Source organism: Vicugna pacos, chromosome 6 (assembly GCF_048564905.1).
Source record: "Vicugna pacos chromosome 6, VicPac4, whole genome shotgun sequence".
NCBI lineage: Eukaryota > Metazoa > Chordata > Mammalia > Artiodactyla > Camelidae > Vicugna > Vicugna pacos.
The window spans coordinates 55,144,215-55,169,973 of NC_132992.1; the positions used below are offsets into that span (position 1 = coordinate 55,144,215).

The 25,759-nt window shown below is 39.0% G+C and overlaps 1 long non-coding RNA gene across 3 annotated transcripts in view; it reads right to left on the reverse strand.

Moving 5' to 3' along the window:
* The window catches only part of LOC116280972 (uncharacterized), a 382,863-nt gene that overhangs the window by 43,296 nt on the left and 313,808 nt on the right, over positions 1–25,759 (reverse strand). For all 3 annotated transcript variants that reach the window (XR_012073628.1, XR_012073627.1, XR_012073631.1), the window contains one exon: positions 3,923–4,043. This is a non-coding gene — a long non-coding RNA (uncharacterized lncRNA). The remainder of the gene's footprint in view (positions 1–3,922; positions 4,044–25,759) is intronic.

Here is a 25,759-nt window from a genome sequence, read left to right on the forward strand (position 1 = left end):
GCAACTATACATTAAGAAATGGAATACTAATGAGCTACCTGCTTGCCATTGTAGTTAACCCATATGTTCCTCTTTCTGTAGATAGGGTTACATCTAAACCACCTGAGAAAGTTAGGGACATAGCATATTCTTAAATGTCTTTAGGAAACAAAATCTAAAATTTTGGGTGCCTCTATTAGCATCAGACAACTTTCCTAGTTGGGAAGTTTTCCATTATGTTTAGCTTGGTTATTTCATTTATCCCCATTAAGGTATTTAGGAAATCTAATGGATCCATCCTTGAACACAATGTTTTTTGTAAGTTACCTTCAGTGTGGGAGAAAAATTACTGACCATTTTCAATCAAATGGGATGATGTAGGTGAAAGATCTTTTAAAAGTATTAAGGGTAATCAAAGTACAACCTATCATTATAGTGGTTTAGAGTTTATGACTATTATTGTTGCTTTGTTCTTTACAGTTTACTCTGTAATTTCTTAGTCCTTGTTATTTTTCTGTATTGAATCTGTTCACCCCTTCAAAATGCATTACAATCTCTCAAACTAAATAGTATTAATTTGAATTAAAAATGATCATGTATAGCACAGGGAAATATATACAAGATCTTGTAGTAGCTCACAGTGAAAAAGAATATGAAAATGAATATATTGAATATATGTATATTCATGTATGACTGAAAAATTGTGCTGTACACCAGAAATTGACACAACATTGTAAACTGACTATACTTCAATAAAAAAAAAAGATCATGAAACACTATGTGTTCCTCTGACCATTGAGTTCTGGTCTTTTGGGGCTACTTCACAGAAAGTAAAACCTTAACAAACATACCTTGATTTTTTAGCAAGTGTAGACTGCGTTTTCAGGTATGTGGTAGTAACGTGGAAATACTCTTTTGATCCTTGATTTCTAAGGTAATAGGTACATAAATACACAACAAACAAAAAATACTGTAAAGTTTAGTAAACGAAAAAAGTAGGCATTTGCTAAATCCTATTTTGCTCTTCATTAGGCTAATTACGTGTTGGGTGAGATGAGATGGAGTTGGGAGAAGTCAAGGAGTCACTGAATCGAAAGATGAAGTTCATTAAAGGAGATTAATAGTGTATAAATAGAGGAGGGAATAACTACCGGAGAGATGTGAGGAAATGCATGAATAGTACCGGAATATTAACCATTTGGCCTTTAAGAGCAGCCCTCTTTCTTATGTTCCCTTTTTTACTTATTTTAAAAATTCAGCTAATCATTTGGTTTCCAGCAATCAAAGATATAAAGGAGGTTGTTTTCGGTTCAATGGGATGATTACAAGTCTTGATTAAAAATGGAATGGCCAACAGGGCGTGCTGGTGTTACAGCTGCATTTTTTTTTAAAAATATAAGCTACAACTTTAAACTAGTTTCACAACAGACTTATTTTAAAATAGAGTAAGAGAAAACCTCTGATCTTCATTACTAAGTGTACGTTGAATTTATTTTCATGATATTGATGCATCTGATGGATGACTGACTCTCCCACCATATGACAAAAGTGTGTTTTCCCAGACAGTGTATGCCCACGCTTTAGGAGAAAGATGCCATCTTCCTTCCCAGGCCCTAAAAGGAGTTCCTGCTCTCTGAAAGTTCTTAGCATTTGGACTGATTCAGCAATTTCTGGTCCTGGAAATGAAGAAAAATTAATCTCCTGACCTCCTTAAGTCAAGTAGTACTTTGTCCTGATTGTTCTCAAGTACTTTGGATTTGAAACTGAATTCTTGAAGTTCCAGGTTGGGACTAACTTGGGTAACAGACTTCATTAGATGTAGTTCTTGGACGTGCCTGTTTTACGTCTCTCCAGAGATGGATCCGCTTGTGTGTGTTAGAAAGGTAAGTAAAAAATAAAGGCTCAGGAAAATTCCCACCACGTCAACCTCCTCTTCATTTGCTTCAGCTTCCTGGACAGGACCCGTCTGAGACCTCTCCTCAGGATGTTCTTTCCTGAAGACAGGCTTTTGACTGAGTAATGCTTATCCCTCCATTCCACTGAGTCCTGTTTGCTTGGAACAGTCTCTCATCTACCAGTTTGAAGCAAATTGTCTTCCCTGAACATGGAGCATTTGAAGGATGCCACGTTTGTTTGGTAAGTCTTTTTAAAAAAATCTTTAGATGTTACTGGGCCTTAGGAGTGTGACAGAAAATAGAATAGTCAAGGACAAAAAGTTTTAAGAAAAGACAATTAGTTTACCTGTAAAGGAAGACTGGAATTGCATCGGACTGGCTTCTCAAAGGCTATATAGCTATTTAAGGGATTAAAATTCTCAAAGTTGTCAAGGTTAAGAGTTTGCACGTGGTGGAAAGAAAAAGTTTTCCCAGTTTATTGTTACATTGTATCCATTGCAAAAACATCAGAGAAAAAGCTGTTTTGGTTAGGGAGACAGTAACTTAGAAGGGCTCAGAGTTTCCCCATTCGGGGGACTCAACGTAGACATAGTAAGCTTTTTTTGCCTTTAGTTTTGGTTTTGCTTATTTATCTCATGTGCAAAGTGCTTTCCCCTCCTCATCTCTGACTGTGAGCTGTAGTGTGATTTGCATACAATAAAAATGGTGGCTAATTTACTCTCTCAATGGAAAACTAAGTCTTTTCCTGGAGGCAGCAAAGCCCAGTTCCTCTGAACCACTGACTTACACTGGTATTGGAGAGGGATATGCTTCCTTGTCTGACTCCCATAGCTCCTCCATTTGCTTTAAGAACAGAAATGTACTGAGATGCAGCTTATCACTCCATGGTAACTAACCATGTCTATGCACCAGCATTGGGCTTTTCCCCTCTTTACTGTGATTCTTCAGATATACAGTAGCACCCATGCTGGCTAACGCTATATCCACCACACCAGAGAGCGCTCACTTCATTCAGCACTTGATTATACAGTATGTAGTTTCAAAACTGATTTGCAAGAGAAGCTTGTTTCTTCAGCAAGATGGTTAAGTGTGTCCCATGTATAAGTAAATACTATTATTCATTTTCTACTGAGAGCAATTGAACACACGAAGAGGTGGGGTGTCTGTAGCTGGCTGGCACTGATTAGTTACTGTTAATATTGCCACTTGTCAACCTGTAAAACCAGTGGTTAGGAAAGGGTTTACATCAACCACTGACAATTTGCCGCCATTGGCTCCAAAACAAAGGAGATACTAGGCTGGTTTCACCAAGGCTGGTGCACTGCTCCAGGAGGCCTCTCTAATGCCTGCAGCTTAAACATTACAAAGACTGTAACTTCTAGTTCACAATGGAAAAAGCACTGATGATATGGCTAACAGTACGAATCTGTTGCTCAGTGATGATTTGGAAAATACTTATTTCCTACCTAATTAGATGAATGATTGACTTTTGAGTGGAAGGATTAAAAATATAGTCTCATGACATCAGGAAAGAGATTCTGAATAACAGTCATTATTCTGAAACTGCTATTGCTTTATCTCACACAAGTTTAAAAAAATTAAGCTTCTAAGCTGTGAAACCCAGGCATCTGAAATATTTAGCTCACTTCCTGAGCCATCGGTCCTAGTGTGGGAAATACAATGAACCCTTTGGCAACTTACCCAGTAGCATGTGTAGGAGTTGCTCTTAAAAATGCAATTGATCACTTGTTCCTATAAAATGTCTTTCACAGACACTTGCCTCTGTAAAAATGCATTTAACATTAAGAGCCTGACTTTAATCTGGATTTTTGGTCTTAAACTCTTGTGAAAGAAGAAAAGGTGGGTGGGAAGAGAAAGAGAGAGGTTTGGTTATGGGTGTGTTATGTCTCTGCTACCTACTTATAAAAGGATTAGCTCTCCCTTCTCTCACTTATAATAAAATGCCAAAGAGAAATAGAAAGGATAATTAATAGATTTCACTGCTCATAAAACTCAGGCATCATCAATGTGACTTAGGAGGGACTTACCAGAGTGAAACTTCCAATATTGAATGGTGGACTGAAGACTATTGATTTTGCACCTGGGGAATTTATGTATCTTAGTTGCCATAAAAACTGAGATCAAGGAATCTTGCAGCTTTCTGGATGACTGGAAGGGAAATCAGAAAAAAAGAATAATTAATGCTCACTAGCGCAGAATTTCATGAATAGAATCAGCCTTTGCTTTTATGATTCCAAAGTTCTGTGATAATCAGCAATCAGCAACAGTCATTAGTGGAAGAAAGCCTCATGGCCACCTTACCTAATAAGCGTATCCATTAATGTACTCACTTAATGGTTATTAAGCATGTGCTGTGTGCAACACCGCTGCTGAGTACTGAAATTCAAATATGACAAGGATATGTTTGCTACTTACAAGTAATTCCTTGTGTAAAGTGATATGATGAGGATTTGTGGTTTTATATTTAGTTAGGAAAGTACTTTACCATTTCCACTGTTAAACTGATTTTCTAACTTTGACCAAAAAAATTGCAAAGGCTTAACTTGGGGTCGGTCTACCCCAGTGGGTAAGGATGCATGTACTTGAGACCTTGCACTTTTTGCCCATTTTCATCAGAACCCAGGACACAGACGCTTGCTCCCTCTGGAAGTGCTGCTTAGAACATCTCAGCGTCCTGGAACTTGGCTGTGTCCAGCTTCAAAAAGGTAGTATAATTGCCATTCAAGTTTATATTATTGCTAATAAAAAGGAATCTGTGCTATCACCGCCAAGCCAGCAAGCACCGAATACACAGAAAGACCATTTTTCAATCGGTACACACTGGGAAAGTTAAGAGGCCACAGAACTAGTTGGGAACAGCAGGACAGGCCAGCTAGTAGACTATCAATGCCTGGTATCGTCAGTCATGAGAGGTGGTTTAATGCAAACCTAAGCAATTATGCACCAGCCAGTATGATCCACACTGCTTCTTAGATGAGATCTAATGGAAGATACTAACATATCTGCTGCGAGCGCGAGCCAGCCGGACATGAGGCTGTTCAATCAGCATATCAGAAAGAAGGGAGAGGCAGACAGGTAAGCTCTGAGCGCCCCAGCACTCTCCAGGGTCTGGCCCATGAACGTGAATGTCTCATCCACACAGCAGGTGTGCCCATTACATCTCCTACTTTTACCCTGAGTCTCAAGTCTCCTCCCACTTTCCAAGTCTCCCTTCTAGCGCCAGGTTTTCTTCTAAGATTTTTTTTTTTTCTCAGACTGTCTTTCGCCATGTCTTTGGGCTGTCCCCAAACAACTAACTGCCTTGAATCATTTTATAAATTAGGTGGGACATAAGTAAATAGGCCACACATTGACTTCTATCACTCACATTCCTGCCAACCTAACACCAACTTTCCATGGTTAGAGCATGGCTGCCTTCCCTCTCATTTCCCTCTGTCTTCTGGCTGAAAGACATCTGCATATTTCATGTCAATTGACTGAGTACTCAATAGGCAGAGTATTCTTAACCACCTCTTTTTCTTTAATTTAAAAATTGCAATATAGAAGTATATAAAGGCATATGGTATGAAAGTATATAAAATACAAAATCAAAGTTCTCTCCTTTTATAACATGCATGATTATGCATGATTAAGTGTTGGACCTCTTCACAGCCCTACAGATGGCATATTTTTACATACATATATAACTGAGTGCGTTTTTCTAATAAGTTCCCACCTGCTATCAGTGAGTTAAGAAAATAGAGTTCTGGTTTAACATGAGTCCCCCCAAATAATGTTGACTAATATTTCTCATTTTTAAAATTACGACCCACAGTAAGAGACACATCTCACATCACAATGCAGTACACAAATGCCTTTGTGTGTATGTGTGAAAAATGCAAACAGTCTTTTAGGAAACACAACACTTACTATGTTGAATTCGTGCTAATGCTTTCTGTTCTGCTCCATTTTACTCTATTCTTTTATTATTTGTTTATTTATTTAAATTTATTTTCTTATTAAAGTACAGTCAATTACAATATGTCAATTTCTGGTGTACAGCACAATATCCCAGTATTCTTTTAAATTAAAAACAAAATGTCAGTGACCACCCCCTGGATTGATGTTATCACCAACTAATGGATTGTGACCTACAGTTTGAATAACACTGATTTAAATGGTCCAGGCTGGAGATTGCGTTTTCAGATTATTCCTTGGTTTCCCGTTCCTCAGCACCTCCTGCTTTTTTTCATGATGTCGAATGTGCAGGGGTGGCTCCCAGGACTTCCGAGTGATGGTCTCGTCGCTCCTGGATGAACATCTTGCATTTGTGTACTTGGGTGAGTATTCCTACAGGCTGTGTATTAATTACTAAAGGAGTAAATGCTGGACCAAAGAGTTTGTGCCTTAGAAATCCTGATTTGTATTGTTGGATTGCTTTCTTAGACGTCACTTGCACGTGTTTTAGAATACACAAGTGCATGCAGGGCCTAAAGATGCCCAGGTAACAATGGTGGAGCATTAAAGTGATGCTCACAATCAGTCTCGGTGTCTAAATAGTCCACAGATAGAGCGTGGGCACTCCAGTGTGCACATCACTATGACATCGACATACCCCTACTGCTTCAGGAGGCTGCACTCGACGTGGCTTCTCCTATCTCTGGACAAGGCCCTCTGCCCGCCATCTGCATTAAAGACCCTTCCCCCCACCTAGGATTCTACCTTTTCAGCTTGATGTACCTCCACACTTCTCTAGGTTCCCAGGCCAGCCATCCCAGACCACCCAAGGCATGCGTTCTTTGTTTTCCAGTTTTCCCAGCCTGGGATGCCCTTTTCCCTGTTCTCTGCCTGTTTACATTTTAAGTCCTGTTGTCCTCTAAGGGCCAGTTCAAATCCACTTATCCAGAAGCTTTCCGCACCCTCCTCTAGCCATGCAGAATCAACGGCCTTTTTCTGGGTTTCCACAGCACGTTGCTTTTATAGCACTTAATTAATACTCCTCAGTATTGTAATTGGGTGTTTACTTTCGCTGCTGCAGTGAAGTTCAGGTCCTCACTCTGGCTATGAGTCCCTGTGTGATGGCCTGCTTACCTCTTCACCCCACCCAGCTCTCCCCTCTGCCCATTCCTTGTGCTCCATGTGCCCTAGTGACGCCCTCCAGACAGGCCAGGCTCTTCCCATCAAAGGGGCACACTCTTCCCCAAACTAGCTCTGCATGACTAGCTTTCTTGTGTCATTTAAGAGAGTCCTTTCTGGGCTGATCACCTAATTTACAGTCATCACCCAATCACTCTCCAGTACATAAGCCCGCTATATTTTTGGAGCATCTGTTACTACTTAATTTTCTTACTTGTTCATCATTTCACTAGTTCCACTATATTTGAAGCTTCATGAGTGCTGGAATAGTTTTTGTCTTATTCAGCGATGTGTCCTCGTTGTCTAGAACAGTGCCTGGCACATGGTAGGTGCTCACTGAATGTTTGATGGATAAATAAAATGAATAAAATATACATTCTTTAACGGAAAGACCTATATTGATCTTCTTTCCATCTCTACAGTTCTGAACACATTAGCTTGAACATGATTTGGAGCTCAGTTAACGTCACAGACTGAATTCAGAGACCTTATAAGATAGTAAAGAAGTGGAAAATGAATGATGGAAATCTCAGAGTCCCTCATAAACTGTGGCCATTTTATATGTCAATGCCTATATAATTACCATTTACAACACTAAGCCAAATGTTAATTTAGCATCTACTACATGTAAGCCACTTTCAATTGCATTACCTAATTTAATTTTTGAGCAATCACAGGTATTCAGGTATTATCATTTTCTTTGATGCATTTGGTGACTGAGTTGAGAGAGGCAAAGCAATCTGTTTGTAGTGACGCAGTCAGTAACTGGAGGAGCTGGGATACGGCCTGATTGCCTAGCCCCTACTATTAGTTTAGACATATAAATACTATTATAAAAATCTTTGGAAACTGAAAAAAATGTATCACTGAAAACAGCTGTCTTACTTTTGAGCTTTGGTTGGTGCAATTTTTACATTTTGCCTATTAATTTTTTTTCTTATAAGTACGATAGACTTTTCTATTATCTGTCGATAAAGAGGTAGCCATCTGCTCCGTTTGGATTAGCACTCCCATTCTTGGGCAAGTCTGGATGGACACCCCTCGTGATATGTGTGTTCCACTGCTGTGTCCACTTTTAGAACAGAATTTTATGATCTCACGTCTCTCAAAATGACTTTAATGTGGTTTTTAAGTAAGCACTCATTTTCTTTTTTAATGGTAGAGTGAGGTAATATTTTTAAGGGATAAATGACAGTGTGGATAAATGTTTACTTTTGTTGTATGTCTCATGTTCAGGGTCTAATTTGTTCCTTTTTGGTCCTTGGTACAGGACTGAAAATTCAGGCAGAAAGCTCAGGGCCCTGCAGCCCCACGGGGTGTATGCCTTGATCCCACAGCTCGGGCACTTGGAAGTGGGCCCGGGTTGTGCGTAGCATGAGCTCCAGTCCACTTGGCAGGCGTGCTTCTTTGGTTTTTCAACTTTATAACATTTTTTGAACTATCATTTAAAAATCGGGAGATTTCTCTCTCTCTTAAACACACACACACACACACACACACACACACACACACACACACACACTCCTACCTGATTTCTCTTGAAGATTAGAGTATGCAGCTACACGTTCTCACATTCTGTGTGGTAGTAAACGACAAGGGGTGAGTCACAGATGCCCCCTTTAGATGACGCACTGTCTCCTGTTCGCCACCGCCACTGCCACCGTGGGAATCCTTAATGGTTTTTGTTTTTCTTTGTTTTTCCTCCAGCCCTTCTAGATTTGAGTTTGGGACCCTTAGGGTCATTGGGATTTATTGGCAAGCCTTCATGGTCACCCTTTCTAAACTGACTGTGCTCTAAAGAGTGTAACAACATGAACTGCTGCTCTGCTGTGCCGGCCTCACCCAGACAGGGTCTTCATTATTCTACTGCCTGGTTCTCAGTCCTGGATTCATGTTTGAATCACCTGGCAGCTCTTTATGATGCTGGGACCCAACGACACAAGAGAGGCTGGTGGAGTCCAGACATCAGTTTTATAAAAATCTCCCCCGGGGTTTGGAATCTGCCAGTCGGGTTGAGAACTGCTCATCTAGTTAGGGCTTTGTAAAAACTTTATTTTATTGAGTAATTCACTGAACCAAAACAATGAAAAACTTTAGTGTGTAAGCAAATGAAACAAAAATGGGTGTCATTATCACCAGAAATAGCTGGATCAAAGAGGCTGGTGAGCTGACGGAGTGTAAGAAATGAGATTCTACTAAAATCTTCATCCTCTGTAGTCCTTAAGAAATGAGATGGAACCCTACATCCCGCTGCCCTGCAGCAGCCTTGAGGTCTGCATCAAGGTTTCCCAGCTGTCCCGAGGCCTTGTGTTGATTGCCTCACTGTTGATTAATATTAGAAGGAAGAGCCCTTGATAGTGCCGAAGACATTTAGTTGCCTTTCTCTGATCATGAGTCTCTTTTACAAATATATAAATTTCACACTTGGAGGAAAGATTGCAGAAGGATTCACTATAGTTTTCCTACAAATTGCCAGCTCCCCAAATATTTTAAATTCTATTTAGTTACAAATTTTACTTATGAATTTTTGGCTCTGATTTAACACTGTCTATAATGAAGAGTCTGAGAAATTCCATGTTTGGGAATAGATGCTAATTTTCGTGATTGATATTGATTACTATGGGTAGAAATCTAACTTCAAAATAATTACTTTTCATTCAGCTTACTATATGAAGCTAAGTTAAATCAGTATATACTAATAAATGGCTTACCATTAAATCCTGTATTCTTGAAATCACATATTAAATAAGTTTTACATTTTAAATATAACCTCTAGAAAATATAACAGACCCATCCAGATATGCAATAAACTATGAATTGAAAACCATAATTACAATATTAGCAATAGTTCCATCACAAAATATGATTTTATTAAATAAAGCTTTCAAAATTAATTTCAACTCAAATATTCTTTATCAAAGTAAATGGCTCAACCAAGCCAGTTATTGCATTATTAATTTTTTGTGTTAAAGACATTTTGATACTTACGTTATATTATTATATGAGGTAGTCTTATAAATTTAACTTTGCCTTTAGAGTATACATTTATAATTTAGTTCTGCCTTAGTAATATATATTGAAGAGCACTGGAAATTCAGGCAATTTACAAATTCTGTAATTCACATTGTCTACTTAGACTAGTTTGACTCAATTTTTTCAGTTTGCTGAGATTTTATTATATGTTTATTTATTACTCAATCAGTAAATCGCTATTGGAGGAGGCCTTTATGCAGACCCAAATGACATAAACCTGCCCTCAAAGAGGATAAAGCAAGAAAACTGTAGGGAAAAAAAAGAAATAAAAGTCCCTAAGGAGTGAATTAATAAAAATATGATGTTATTTTCCTGGATTTTGTGATGCTTGTGGAATGTCAGCTTTTTAAGATTTGTAATTTGTTGTGATTTCCTTTTTCATTCTAAACAGAATGAAACAGACAGAGGGGAAAATGGAGGGGGAGGATCAGAAACTGATTGGAGTTAAGATGTCATATTTATGCTAATTCTACCAAAACTTTGACTATACGCACACACTGCTAGGGCCCCACCCAGGGTCTTAGAAGGGATCTGTGCAAGTGAGGGGCCCTGAAAACTTAAATTTCACTCTCTTTCTTGTAAAATTCACATTTAACAATAGAATTAAAATACAAAGTAATCTCAAAACTCTAGACTAAAACAGATGAAATTTAATGCAATAAAAGTAAAATCAAAGAGTTAAGGCCAATCTATTAATCTCATGGGCACAAGGTAAAAGGCACATGGTAATGGGTCAGGGGTTTTAGCTGGCTTCCATTTTATTATGAACCAACAGCATGATGCAAGCATAGAAACGGCATAGAAATCACATAATAATAGGCCACATTAACAGAAATAGTTTCCAGATCATGCGATCTAATAATCCCTTAAAAAGCTGCCTTGGTCAGAAAGCAGCTGCAGTATTATGTCCAATTCTGATGACATAATTTAGGAGGCGCAGTGGCTGATCAGACTGTATCCAGAATAGGACATCCAAACTGGTGAAGACAATTTGAATTCATGGCACAAATGAGTGGTTAATGAACCTGAGGTCAGATGAGGACTTAGGGGACAAGGTACTACCTTTAAACAGCTGAGTTGCTATCCTACAGCAGAGCGTTTTATACAAAAGCTGTCCTGCATTGTCAAAGTGGACGGGAATAATACCAATTTGTGTTTTATCTCCATGTAAGAGATCGTTTTCTGATAATACACTTGTTGGCAATGGACTTGGTCATCCCTTGAATGCCTGCAGGAACTGAAGTGTGGAAAAGAGAACGATACCTGTATTGAAGAAGGCATTTACGTAATGACAACACTTACGCAGCACCTACACTTTGCCAGATACTCTCCTAAACACTTGCAAAGGGTGAAGAGTGGGAGTAGATGGCTCCCTTGGCTTCTCTCTCTCGTATTTGGTGGTTCTGAGGAAGTGATTTTAAAAAATCATTGCTTTGCCTGACAGACTAAGACACTGCTAATTTTCTCCCCTAGTAACTCCATTTTCATGCCCGTGAGCACTTCTGACTGGCATGTCCCACCTTGGCACTTTTAAAATGTTACACATTCAAGGTCTACTTTTAGGGAGGCACGGGTCATCGATCTGAGTTTAAGATTTTTGTATGATGGGTAAGAGTATAGACTCTGAAACCAGACTGCGTCTCAACTCCCCCACTTAAGCTGTGTGTCTTTCTGTGCCTCAGTTTTCTCAACTATAAAATGAGGATAATAATAGAAACACTTCCTAGGACTGTTTTGGGGGTGAAATGACTTATTCCATGTGAATGGTGTTGAGCACATAGTATTGCATTATTTGTTTAAGGTTCTTTAAGTTCTGTTTGCTTCCAATGTCTGTCAATAATCTTGCTGGCTTTTATTTTTCCATTCATTCATTCATTCCACACATACTTGCAATGAATGCCTAACATGGACCAGCACTGTGCGAGGAGTTGAGGATTTAGTTCTAGACATGGCAGACATGGTCTCTGACTTCACGAACTTTATAATCCAGTAGATTTGTATGCTGTCAATGTGAAAAGCAGGGAAAGGTATTTGTCAGTATCTCAGCTAGCAACTTACCAATCGTGCTTATTAAAGATAATAAATTTATAGCATTTTCCAAACTTTAATTCTACTAAAATCTTCATCCTCTGTAGTCCTTAATTTTACTAAAATCAGGTGTATCTGTGTTTGTGTGTTTCCTTTCTTTACCAAAGTTTTCAATCACGAGATGGATTAAAAGCAGAAACCAAGCGTTACTACCCAGTGTCTCCATGACCATCCAGTCTGTCTGCTTATCATTGTGGTGGTTATTATTTTGCTCTGGTTATTACTGCTGCTGCTGCTGTTGTTATTATTACTATTTTATTAGTAGGTGAAAATTGGCTGGGAAAGTGGGAATTGGGAGCATTGGGTTCTTCAACTTTCTCCTTGTTGATGAAGTTCTATCAGAGGATACTGCGAATTATAAGCAATCAAGTGAACCACTGTGATCTACCAACAGTGAAAGATATGTGAGTAATAGTGAGAACACTGGGGTTTATAGCTTCTTGGTTAACCAAAGTCTTTAGCAAGCTCTCCAAGGGCAATCTCCTTTCTGGTAGAGACCGAATCCTTTCCCAGACTTTAAAACACTGTGGAGTCTTTAAACTATTATTGGCAAGTTAAGGGATTTTGAGGTCTTCTCAAAGAATGTTACATGCTGTTAATTGAACTGTCCTCTGTTAACACTTTAAGTAGAATAAATAGACTTATATTCCTGGGATTTGAGCTTGGAATTTCTTGGACTTGTGTAAATGGTAAAGCAGCTACACAGATCTTAGAGCCATTTCCTTTGTATTTCGAGTTCAAATTGGAAGCTCAGCCTCTAACATGCCTTGGCAAGTCTTTCTTCTCTGCAATTAACACGTTCAGTTTAACAGCAGTTAATCAAATGTCATATTACTTTTTATGCTATTAGCTTTGTTTTGCTACATACCATGAACATGTGTGCTTAACATTAAATTTGCATTAAAGTGTTATTTCTGAAAGAGTTTTTTTCCTCTTCTTTCCTCATTTCTTGAGTGAAACCATGATTTTGTGGCAAAACTACTGTGACAAACCTGTGATTTTCATTAAAAATTTTAGTGACAAACATTCTTTCCTAATTATAAGTATGGAGTGAGTGGTCCAAGAATTTGTGTACCAATTTCAAAATGTCAGCTACACCCTTGTTTTTATCTGTTTGCTCAAGCCAGTTGGAGTCTTTAACCTCTTGAAAGAAACACACTTTCTTTTGATTAGTAACAGTGCACCAGGCTTGTTAAGTGCAGTCCATCAGGCAAGTACACCCAGTCCAGACCCCAATTCCAGACCACTAATGTATGCACAAAGGGGTTTTTAATTAAAATAACTATTAGGGTAAAATATATATAACATAAATTTTACCATTTTAATCATTTCTAAGCATGCAGTTCAGTGACATTTAGTACATTCAGTTTGTTGTGTGGAGATCACCATCATCCATCTCCAGAGCTTTTTCATCTTTCCAAGCTGAAACGCTGTACCCGTTAAACAGTAGCTCCCCCTTTTCCCACCTCCCAGGTTCTGGCGACCACCATTCGACTTTCTGTCTCTATGATTTTGACTATTCTAGGTACTTCATGTAAGTGGAATCATACCATATTTATCCTTTTGTTTCTGGCTTATCTTCCCTAGCATAATGTCTTCAAAGTTCCTGCATGCTGTAGCATGTGTCAGAAGTCCCTTCCTTTTCACGGCTGAATAATATTCCTTTGTATGTATATACCGTATCTTGCTTACCGATTCATCTGTTGTTGGACATGTGTCTAGCTTCCCCTTTTGGCTATTTCGAACAGTGCTGCTCTGAACGTGGGTGAACAAATCTCTGCTCTGTCCCTTGCTTCCAACTCTTTTAGGTGTATACCCAGAAGTGGAATTGCTGGGTCACATATCAATCCTATTCTTAATTTTCCGAGGATTCATGGTGGTCACACCATTTTTTACATTCTGACTAGCAGTGCACAAGGTTCCAATTTCTCCTCACCCTCACCAACAGCTGCATTTTTTAAATAGCCATTCTAATGGATATATACAAAGGTTTTTAAGAAATATATTGGTAGGCTTTTGCATATTTTTATATGCAGGCACAAAAAATTATAAAATGAAATATTTTTTACTGGAAATAAGCAAAAGCATCAAATTTCCTAATTCTGTGTTCCTGTTTTCAAGTTTGCTTCAAATATAGTATTTTAATAAGTAACACATCTGAAGTGTCATAGAATAACAGACACATTGAATAAAAATGTCTAACAAGTGGAGGAAAGAAAAAATAAAGATGGGCAGTGGAAGACCTCCAAACTGAACTAGAAAACTCATCCCAACTGGAATTTGAAAATTACCAATTAATGGTTGAGTGTTTGGGTGCTTTTCAAAACACACAGTATGTTAAGATGATGAAACTTTGTAACTTATGTTGAATAAAAAGAGAAAAAAAGCTTAATAACCCTCCCTTTTTTTTTTAAAGTCAAAACACGCTCAGCGATATTTGGCTTTTGAGCTGCAGTTAAAGCTCCACAGCTCTGGTTTTACGGATACACGCAGCACATGACAACACATTCCTATGTTTATATTCTCTTTCCCCTTGGGCTTTTCACTGTTTTCAAGGTTCATTACCCTGACCTGAACTCCCAGTTTTGCCCTGGTATAAAGTGGATTACTTCATTAGCAATCCAGAAGTGCCAGGTGAAAATCTATCTAACATCTACCTCTCTGGAACAAATATGCCCAGGTTACTGGTAATATACACATGTGGTATCGTTTTTCCATTATTTGGAACATACAGAACTAAATTAATAACAGTTCTTACAAGACCCTGGGGGTTTGTGTAAAAGAATTTTGATCTCCTTAGGAAGGGCTCACCAGTACTCTCAGGAGAGATGCACTTGACTTTTGACCTCTTTTCAAAGGCACCTGTGTGAGCTTTTAAAATCCACTACCACCAATTATCCACTTTCAACCTGAAGTGTTTAAACCTAGGGCCACATTAACTGAGCTTAGCACATAGCCATGTCATCGTAGACTTCCTGATGTGAGGCGATGTCTTGACATAGTTAAAAGGGAGTTTAGGGATGGGGCATGAGATTAATCAGGTCCTCCTACTGACAGCTTCAAACAAAGAAGCCTTTTAGCCACCTGGTTTGTGTCTCTCACACCTGCATTCAGATTGCCGGGACAAAGCTTTGTACCACTGCCTTGATCCCATTCTTTTCAGGTACTTGTTTGTGGCTATGCTGCTTTGCTTAATGGCTCTTTGGAAAAGACGGCGTAGAAGATGCAAATAAACAGCTTCCTCTTTCAGCAAAAGCAGGGCGGATAGCCTTGTAGCCATTTAGAAAAGCAGTGCATGATGGACTTATGAAATCCTGTGCGTACTTCTTGATGATTCTGGACAGGAGGCCACAGCTCATGGTATACTGGCGTTCCATACATCATTCTTTCCTCCGTTATCATTTTCTTGGAAATTTAAACCAGGGTGAAGATAGCTTTCTCTCTCCTTGCTGTGCATCCTTGTTAGTTGGCTTCTTTGGCAGTAAATGTGGCTTTGATTTTAGTCTCCAAGCTTATTCAATTGAGTATTTTTATTTTTTATTTATGGTGCAGAAGACTGAAGCACTGTAGTATTAAGTTACTCCAGCAGGCCGGGAGAGGAACTCTGGGAAAGTGAGATTCCAGTTGTCCAGCGCAGCCCGTGCTACGGAGCTTCAGCACAGCCAGTGTCTGCGTTGTTCGCTGTAAGCAAGTAATGCAGAAATATCAGAGGCCTAGTTGAGTTCATATTCTATGCCTGGTTTAAATCACTGATGTTGTAAGATCTGGCCATGGACGAAAAAAAAATTCCAAATGTTTTCTGGTTCTAGTTTTTGATATTTTTTTTCCTTTTGTATGAAAAGTAAAACCATACAGAATCTCTTGATTGCACAATGAAGCACAGTTCCAGGGCCATGCTAATAATTTATCCCAGTGTAGCCTTAACGGAGTTATGCAATGGCTATTTCAAATACACTCGTCCCAGCCATTTGATCTCAAGGTTCAAGAGTCATTTTGCTACATAAAGAGTGGAGTCCATTCTCCAGGATGTGTTTGGCAGGTAAGGCAACCTGCTCCTCTCATACAGAGAACTGGGTTTCTTTAAATTTCTGTTTTCAATTGTATTATCGGCTGTTTTTTCCCTAATAGCCATCTGGTGCTCCATCAACAGTAACTATGGTATTAATAATAATAATGACAACAGCAGCAGAAACAGCAACAAAGACCATGGATCAGCACGCACTAAGTGCCACGTTCCATGCTAAGAGCTGTATGTGTTTTAGCTCATGGGCTTTCCTGTGCCAGAGATACAATGCCCAGCTTACTGATGTGAAAACTAAGGTTCAAAGAAGAAGGTAACTGGCCCAAAGTCACACACCTCTTAAGAGGGGGAGGCAGAACTGAGACCCTGGCACTCTGATTCCACGCTCCTTATTAGAGTACTATTAAAAAAAAAATCCCACCTCTGTGTTAATTTTTGAACTGAGAACTGACCAGTCTGCATTTTCCTTTTAAGAAGTTAGTAGAACAAGGGGCAACTGCTAGAGATGCGCGTGTGAGAGTCTGGAGTATCATTACTTTCTCTTCTTGATTTTACATAAAGTCAGGAAAAAGGCCTCTGCTATTCCCTCCTACCCCGCATACACCCTTGCCGACAATGAAAGTTCCTTTCTAACGCAGTCTATTCCAATTGACAGAAGTGAAATCATCATTTCCTTTCCATTGATTTTGGAAGCACATTGGTTTTTGAAGTCTTTCATTGGAGCATAGTTGATGTTATCCAAAGGTTGCCAGAGTGATGTCTGCAGACTGATGGCAACTCTTTACAACACATTTTTAAGTTGGTGATCTATCTTGTCTTGTGGTTAATGTCTCCCATCTCGGAAACTGGGAGGAGTCTCTGCACGGTATGTGGAAGGCTGCTGAGAAGGAAATGGGTTTGGTGCATGTGTGTTAACGTCAATCTGTTTTCAATATCCAGGCCTGGGCTCAGCTCTTTCTACTTCTGTTTCCCAAAGAAAAGTGTGGTGGGAAAGGGACACTCAGTAACAAACAGGTGCAGCATGTCTGAGGCAGATTTGCTTAGTGACACGCTGCTCGCGGTGGCGTTTTTGTGCAGACACACGTGGGCACCGAATGGCCACTACAGATGTCACCAGGATGATGCTCCAGGCAGCCAGAGGAGAAGGGAGACGATGACCATTTCAGTCCTGCCGCAGACTGAAGTGCCGTCAGATCTCTCTCCCCTCCAGCTCCTCCTTTACCCACCACGCCTACCCACATCAGCGAATTAATAAGCCCAGAGAGGAGTTGAGAAACAAAAGCTGGGAAGACCGCGAGGTCGGTCAAGTCCTCCATTCCTTTGTCAAGCCTGGACCAGCCTCCTCACCCCTTGAGCCCTTTCTAGTTTCCCCTTCACTTAACATGTCCCAAGCTTACATCTCCCTTTCTTACCTGTATCCCATTACTTCTGGTTCCAACCTTTTTTTGTCAGTGCCAACTAATCCCCTCTGTCCTTTGCAGACAACTGTATCATCTTTAGTCCTTGGATTTCATTCTTTCATTTTCCCTCCTCCTAAGTCAACCCCTCTGACCAGCCACTAATTCTTTTTGACGTGCTTTCAGCTCTACACACTGTTCATCTTCCTCACTGTGAGATCCCCAAAGCTTGAATGGACCCTCCTGAGTGTGGGCCAGTATTAACTCTTTTTCTTAATATGGGCTACTTTTGCATGAATCTTCAAAAAGTGCTCCACGAGTTTACTTTGGCCATGAGATTGCCTTTATAGGGAGAAATCTTATTTAATTATTTGTAATCTTTCATCTGTGCCTAGGAGCATACTACTCTCTGAATCAGCACCGTCCAATAGAAATGAAATGTGAGCCACACATGCAATTTTAAACTTTCTAGTAGTCACATTAAGAAAAGTAAAAAGACACATGTGAAATTAATTTTAATGGTATTTAGCTTAATATATCAAAGTGATCATTTCAATATGTAATCAGTATTAAAAATTATTAATGGGATATCTGAATTCGTTTTTCCTACAAAATCTTGGAAATCCTGTGTGTGTTTTACCCTTACAGCACATCTCAATTAAGACACTGTATATTCATCAGCTATGTGGCACTTGGTCTGCATATAGACTTCATAAAACTTACTGCTGAAGAAGTAGATTTACATACCAAGTTGTTTTGAACATATTTGAAAGTTCTTTAAGAATGAAATTAACAGTTTTTCAATTTAAATTTTAACTAATTCAAATGAAATGAAGTTAAAATTCCATTCCCCGGCTGTACCAGCCAAATCACGAGCGCTTGGCTGTGCCAGCTGGCTGTCGTTTTGGACAGTACAGCCCTAATTCTGTAATAATTCTAAGAGCTTCCATCTCACAGTCTCACAAGTCGTTCAGTTTCCACTTCCCTAAGGTGAATCTTATCTTTGGATTCTTGACACATGTACTTTTTTTGGTGGGGAGAGGGTATTACTTTTGTTTTTCCCTCTGAATTTTGATGAGGCATCCAACCACTTCATTGAGGGTTTTTGTAATACAAGTTCTCATACGTTAGGATGCAGTGGTACGGTTTTTAAAGGCATCTATGTTAAGTACTACACAATTCATACCCATCAAGAAAAGATCTTAGAATCAGAAATGAAAAAACCTGTAAGATACCTGAGCTTGGAAAGAGTTGCCAGGTCATGGCTTTATACTGAAACACAAATGTTCTTTCTTTGCTTTGTCATAGAAATGCCAATGAAGCTTATAGGATAAACGAGTTTACCTCACAGGCTTCATCAACATTTGTGTAACTTAGGCCAAGGAGGCTAAATCCCATTGCTTTGCTAACTGTAATTCAGATCATGTTGCAGGACCAATCATGAAGCGTAGGCCTCAAGCATTCCAAGCAGTATTATTTCAAACGAGTGCTTCAGAAGAGAAACAATTTCAAGTCGTGGTGGTTCCTGGGGACCCCAAAGATGCACCCTGAAACTTGCATTATAAAGAGAAGTGTCTCCAAAAGTGGGGCTGGGCACACACTCTGGAGGGGCTCAATAAATGTGGCCTCATTAATGCTGTCCACATACTGCTGATGAATGCTATTAATCAAAAGGGTTCAGTGCCTCTGTCCTTCCCCTGAACCTGGATCCAGCCTTTCCAAAGGACGTTTACTTGATTCAAAGCAAGGGGAATTTATAGCTTATCTACTTTCTTAAGTACCATTTCCCAGTTGCCACCTTGAATCTTTTTCTCTCCGTCCTTACATGCGAACTTCCCTCCTTCCCGCCATGCGAGTGTGCACATGGCAAGCACTTTTCCTGAATTGATATTGTACTTGTTTTCTTTGTAATTCTATTGTTCCTATAGTCTCTATTTTATCTACTTGCTTCATGTTTTAGGTTTTAAAGTTGCTTTCAAAGTATTCCACAAGGCTGTTTTGATTTAAGTTCAACATATTCCAACAGGAGGAAAGTAAGGAGAGATGGTGGCCGAAGTTTAGACTGTTTAATTCTGTTTGTAAGTATATATTATGAATGCATTTTGGAGTGGTTTGCACTATCGTAAAGTACTTTGTAACTTTCAAAGTGGACGTTGAACAGGAGGATGTTTATTTAACATGGACACCTCGGTATCTCTGTGAGTCCTTACGTTTGGAAGACGTTGGATTTTTTTTTTTTTTTTTTTGACAAGAACCAGTCTTATGGCACATCTCTCACCTCCCTCCCAACTCCTCCCGCTCAGTTTCTGCCCTTCGGCTTCTGGCTCTGGCCTTGAGATGATCAGTGTTTCAGTTAATAACAATACTACTTCATATCTATTTGCTATTTTACGGTTCTGAAATAACCTTAAACACAGTATCTCATCTCAAGTTCGCAGCAATCTGTGAAGGGCAGGTTCAGGAAAGGCAGATATGGTTATTTCCATTTGTTACATAAGACATGGGAGCCTAGCAGTTAATTCGCCTGGCTCAGGACACCCAGTTTAGCCAGATTTCCAGGGCTTTGGATAAGAAGCCCATTTACTTTTTCATCCATCCATTCATCCATAATCTCTCTCCAAATGATCTGAGAGCTGCTTCTCAGCACCACACTCTTGCCTCTACACTGTGCTGCTGGGAAATTCCCTGTAGTCTAACTTCCACGAGCCATCCTAAGGGCTGAGCCCAGAGAATCTCCATTTTACTAGGCTATCAATTGCAGGGACCTACCAGATGTTCACTTTTTGGTAAATATGGGTGAATTTCCTTCTACATGGAATTCGTTTACCCAAACCTTTTTCAAGATGCCAAAAAAAAAAATGTGGCTTGTCCTAAGCACTGATGTAAGTTAGTAAATTTTCTTTCTGTGTTTTAGTTCACTAGGAATGTCTGGGTACATTCACATTATGCTTAGCGGCAGATTAAAAGCACGTGGCTTCTGTTCACTTTATGGTTGACCCCCAAGCAATTCAGATTTATGCAGATCACTGCTTAACAGGTCACCACTTTGTATTTACTTCCATTTTAGTGCAGTGGATCACGTATTTTAAATTCAATTTCTATTACCCTGACTTATACGTAAATTATGGAACAAAATTCTGAATAATTCTGAGTTCTGCCATTGTCACCACTGAAGAGGCAAAGGCTCACTAACATCTGTCCATAACAGACATCTGTGGCGGGTGACACTGTACAAAGGCCACTAGACGAAGCAGGATCACATATGTGACAGTGATCTGAAAGCTCTAAAGTGCTGCTCAGATACATTTGAGCATCATTGTTAAGGATAGGTGGCTCTGTATAAGGGAAAGTGGACTGGGAGTCAAAAATCCGACTTTGGTAGATTTATGTAACATCTTTGAGAATCAGTTTCCATCTATTCTACTTTTATTTATTTTTTTCATATTAATGTGTGGTAGAAATACTTTTTAAGTCCTGATGGTCCTGAAAGTCACTGGGAAGCTACAGTTTTTACTGTTTTTTTTTTTTTTTAAGATATCCTTATTCTCTGGGTATTTATATTTTTTGATTTTTAGGTGATTCTTTCTTCCCACTCACCACTCTCCCATCTTAATTCTTCTTCTTCATAATGTATCATTTGTGTATATTTACAGTTTAAATTTAGACCAGTATTTAATTATTACTTACCCATCACTCTCAGAGTTTTCCCAATGATTCAGGTACAAGGGACCTGTGGGAATTATTTATTTATTGCTATGGGGCCGCTATGGTTTACTGAGTGCACTGCTCAGAGTCAGGTCACATTAAGAAGGTCATTCCTCCAGCCCGTACTACATATAAACAATGAATTCCAGAATTGGCAAATTCAGTATCTCTTCCCTTTCTTAACTTAAAAGAAAATATTTTAAAAGGCTTTTGTAGAAGTATTATCTACCATGACAAAGTGACTTATCCCAGAAATCCAAGGGCTGGTAAAACCTCCCCCAAAATCACCCAATGCAATTTATTAGTAGAATAAAGGATCAACTCCATCGACTATATAATAGATGCAGAAGACGCATCTGACAAAATCCCACACCCTTTCATGACAAAAACACATAGAAAACAAGGAGTGCAGAGGAACTTCCTTCAAATAGGCGCAGGTACAACATGCAGAGAAATAACAACAGAAAAGAAAATAATTTATATGGCCATTCTCTTTCCAGAAACTGGTAGAACACGAACAGAACTTTGCAGAAAGGAACTCTCTTAACTGGATAAAGAGTACCTACAAAGAGCCCACAGTTAACAGAATACTTAACGGAGAAGGGCTGTTCTCACCACATCTATCGACAATTGCACTGAAGGTTCTAGCAAGGCCCAATTAAAAAGGAAATAAATTAAATGCATCAGAATTGGAAAGGAAGAAGTAAAACTTTCTCTATTTGCAGATGGCATGATCTTGTATACAGAAAATCCTAAGGAATCGAAAAGAAGAAACAAGAAATTCACATAATGTTGTAAGTCAACTGTACCACAAAAAATGCAAAAAAAAAAAAAAAAAAAGAACTCCAACTAGAATGAATAAATAAGCTCAAGAAGGTTTCAGGATACAAGATTATTATTCAGAAATCAACTGAATTTCAATACAGTACAGCAGTGAATATTATGAAAATTAAATTAGGGAAATTCCATTTATAATAGCATCAAAATAATAAAATACTTAGATAGAAGCTTAACAGAAGAAGTCCAAAATTTGTATTCTGACAAATACAAAATGTTGTTGAGAGAAATGAAAAAATACCTAAATAAACAGAAGGACATTCTATGTTCATGGACTGGAAGATTTAACATTATTGATAGTAATACTCCACAAATTGATGTGCAGATCAACTCAATCCTTATCAAAATTCCAGCTAGTTTTTTTTCATAGAAATGGACAAGCTGATCTTAAAATCCATATGGAAATACAAGGGGTCTGGACCAGCTAAAGCAACACTGGAAGACCCAAACTCACTGATTTACTACAGCAAAGCTACAGGAATCAAGGCACTGTAGCACTCACATGAGATAAACATGTCGACCAATTAAACAGAACTGAGAATCCAGAATTTAAAACCCACACGTTTATGGTTTTTCACAAGGGTGCCAAGACTATTCACTGGGAGAAAGAATACTCTCTCTTTGTTGGGGCAACTGGATACCATATGCACAAGAATGAGTTCAGATTCCTTCCTTATGCTGTCCCCCCAAATTAACTCAGAATGGGTATAGATCTAAATGTAAGAGCCAAGCCTATAAAACTATTAGATGAAAACACAGGAGTAAGTATTTATGACTTTGAGTTGGGCAAAGTCTTCTTGTATCTGACACTAAAACAGAAGTGACAAAGGAAAAAAATAGATAAATTGAACTTCAAAATTCAAAAATTTCATCCTGCAAGTGATACCATCAAGAGAGTGAAAAGAAAACACAGACTGTGAGGAAATATTTGCATATCATACATCTGATAAGGGACTTGTATCCAGAATGTATGGAGAGCTCTTACAATTTAATAACAAAAAGATAACTCAATTTAAAAATGGGCAAGAGATTTGAAAGACATTTCTTCAAAAATGATACATAAATGGCAATTGAACACATGAAAGGATACTCAAAATCTTTAGCCACAGTGGAAATACAAATCAAAACCACAATGAGATACCACTGTATATCCACTAGCAAAATCACAGATAACAGCAAGTGTTGACAAGGATATAGAGAAACTGGAACCCTTATATATTCCTAGTGGGGATATGAAATGTTGTAACCACTTTGAAAAGCAGTTTGGCAGTTCCTCAAAAGATTAATCAGAGAGTTACTCCTTTACCCACAAATTGCACTCCTAGCTAAACACCCAAGAGAAAGACAAATATATGTCCACACAAAAACTTGTACACTAATGTTCATAGTAGTGTCATTCATGATAGTCAGCAGAAGAAACAATCCGAATGTCCATCGACCAATGAATGGATAAATAAAATGATATATTCATACAGTGAAGTATTATTTAACAACAAAAAGGAAGAAATTCTGATGCATGCTCTAACATGGATGAACCTTGAAAACATTAAATGAAAGAAGTGAGTCACAAAAAAGCACATGCTGTATGATTCTACTGATATGAATGGCCAAGATAGGGAAATCTATAGAGACAGAAAGCAGATAAGGGTTGCCTAGGGCTGGGGCAGTTGGGGTGGGGTGGGGAGGGGAGTGGGGAGTAACTATAAATGGATACGAGGTCTCATTTGGGGGTAATGAAAATGTTCTAAAGTAGATCGTGTTGATGGCTGTGCAACTCTGTGACTAGACTATGAACGACTGAATCGCATACTTTAAAGGAATGAACTATATTGCATGTGAATTATATTGTGAACACCTTTTGTGCATAAGGGAGATGGATTAGGGTAAGAATCTCTCAGTTCTATCAATTTGGAGAACATTAGGCGCGGTTTATGAAACCATTTTCTCAGACAAGCTGAACTGTGGGGCAGGAGGGAACATGAAAAAAAAAAAAATGGAAAGGAGATTCCAAATAGCTTAAATAGCCCTGGAAGAGGATCACTTTAGGGGAAGTACGGAGAATGAAGGATTAAGGTGCTTAAATGTCTGCCGGGGGTGAGGGAGAGAAATCCAAAGTGGACGTGATGTTTGTAAAATAAGCTCCAAAGACTCTTGAATTCAGGTTGCAGGAAAGAGGAGAGATGAACCCTTTGCCTGGGAGAAAACGTACTAAGTAAGCCTGGGAGGAAAAACTGTGTGAAGGGAGGAGGCAAGCTTTTCTATTCGTACCCTTTGCATTTCTTTTAGGGCTCTTTGTTTCCCAACTTGCTTCTAGATTGGTGTTGCCATCTGTGGCCCCTTCACAGAGACTTGGGCTGCTCTGGAAGGGGGTTCTCCGAGAAATTTCCCGGGGAGTCTTGTTGACACAATGGTCGTAAATACACTTGAGAAACTGGGTTTCGTCAGCAACACTCTGAGCACCCGGGTACAAACTATGGATGGATGTTGTGCAAATGTTTGGCAGAAATACGGACTTTCCTTACTTTTAGGCCTATCTGTGGCTTTTTGATACTGTAAACAACTGACACGGCCACGGAGGAGTAGTGTATCTGAAACTGTTTATACAAAAGAATTCCATCTGTCAGTCTGTTTACAGTTCACATGTGAATGGGCAAAACCTTCATAATGAGAGACTCGGCAAAAAAAAAAAAATCTGGGATTGGCTGCAAATAATTGTTTCAACAGGGTGTATGAAGAGTTTTCTTCCCCCACTACGAGAGGTCTGTCGAGAAATTATGCTTCTTGATGACTTTCTGGTAATTCAGTGTCCTTTAAAATTAAAGACTGGAATGGAACCCTGGGGCTGGCATCTGGTGTTTCTGTGCATCAGGTTGTGCGGGGCTCTCCAAGGCTGGGCAAGAGAATTGGACCAGAAGAGGGTTTCGCCTGAGGCGAGGTCAGATGCTGACCTGAAAGCACTGAAAAATCTTCACCGTAAAAGATATTATGAGTCCCTGGCATACGGGAGTCCTGCTTAGTTTGTCCTTAATCCTTCTTTTTGTTCCTCTTTGAGGAACGTTTTATTAAGCATTTGCAGCTCTTCCCCCCTGGAGCCAGGGCACTACATTTTGGTTCATCTCATAGGTGTGGTCAGAGATGAAGGCGCAGAGAAAACACTAAAGTAGCAACAGGAGTGTTTGTGATGGGACTTGCTAACGGTCTCCAGGTTTTAATTTTGAAGACCATGTTCTTTCAAACTGTTCCATAGTTGCTGAATGGGGACTACCCAGATTTAAAATTTCACTCGGTACTGACTTTTAAAAATGAGGCCATTCCGTAAAGGAGATAAAAAGGTTTTCCATGTAAAAAATGGGTTTGAAAGGATGGACTAATAATCACAGTCAGAGTTCATAATTTTAATCATTTGACCACAGGAGAAAAAAAATCAAAGAAATAAAATAATCTTGCTTGAAAAATGAAACGTGGGGGGAAAACCTGCCTTCAAATCACCTTCGGAATTACTTTTCTGTACATACCATATCACGTGTATCTTATTTTTTCTCTTTTGGCTTTCCTATAAAGTCTCTACATAGACTTGAACACCTCCCTCAGTGATGTTTTCGAGCCCCTTAGTACTTCCATCATCAGCGCATTTTTCCTATTCCTAATGTCTAATCTAATACCCATGT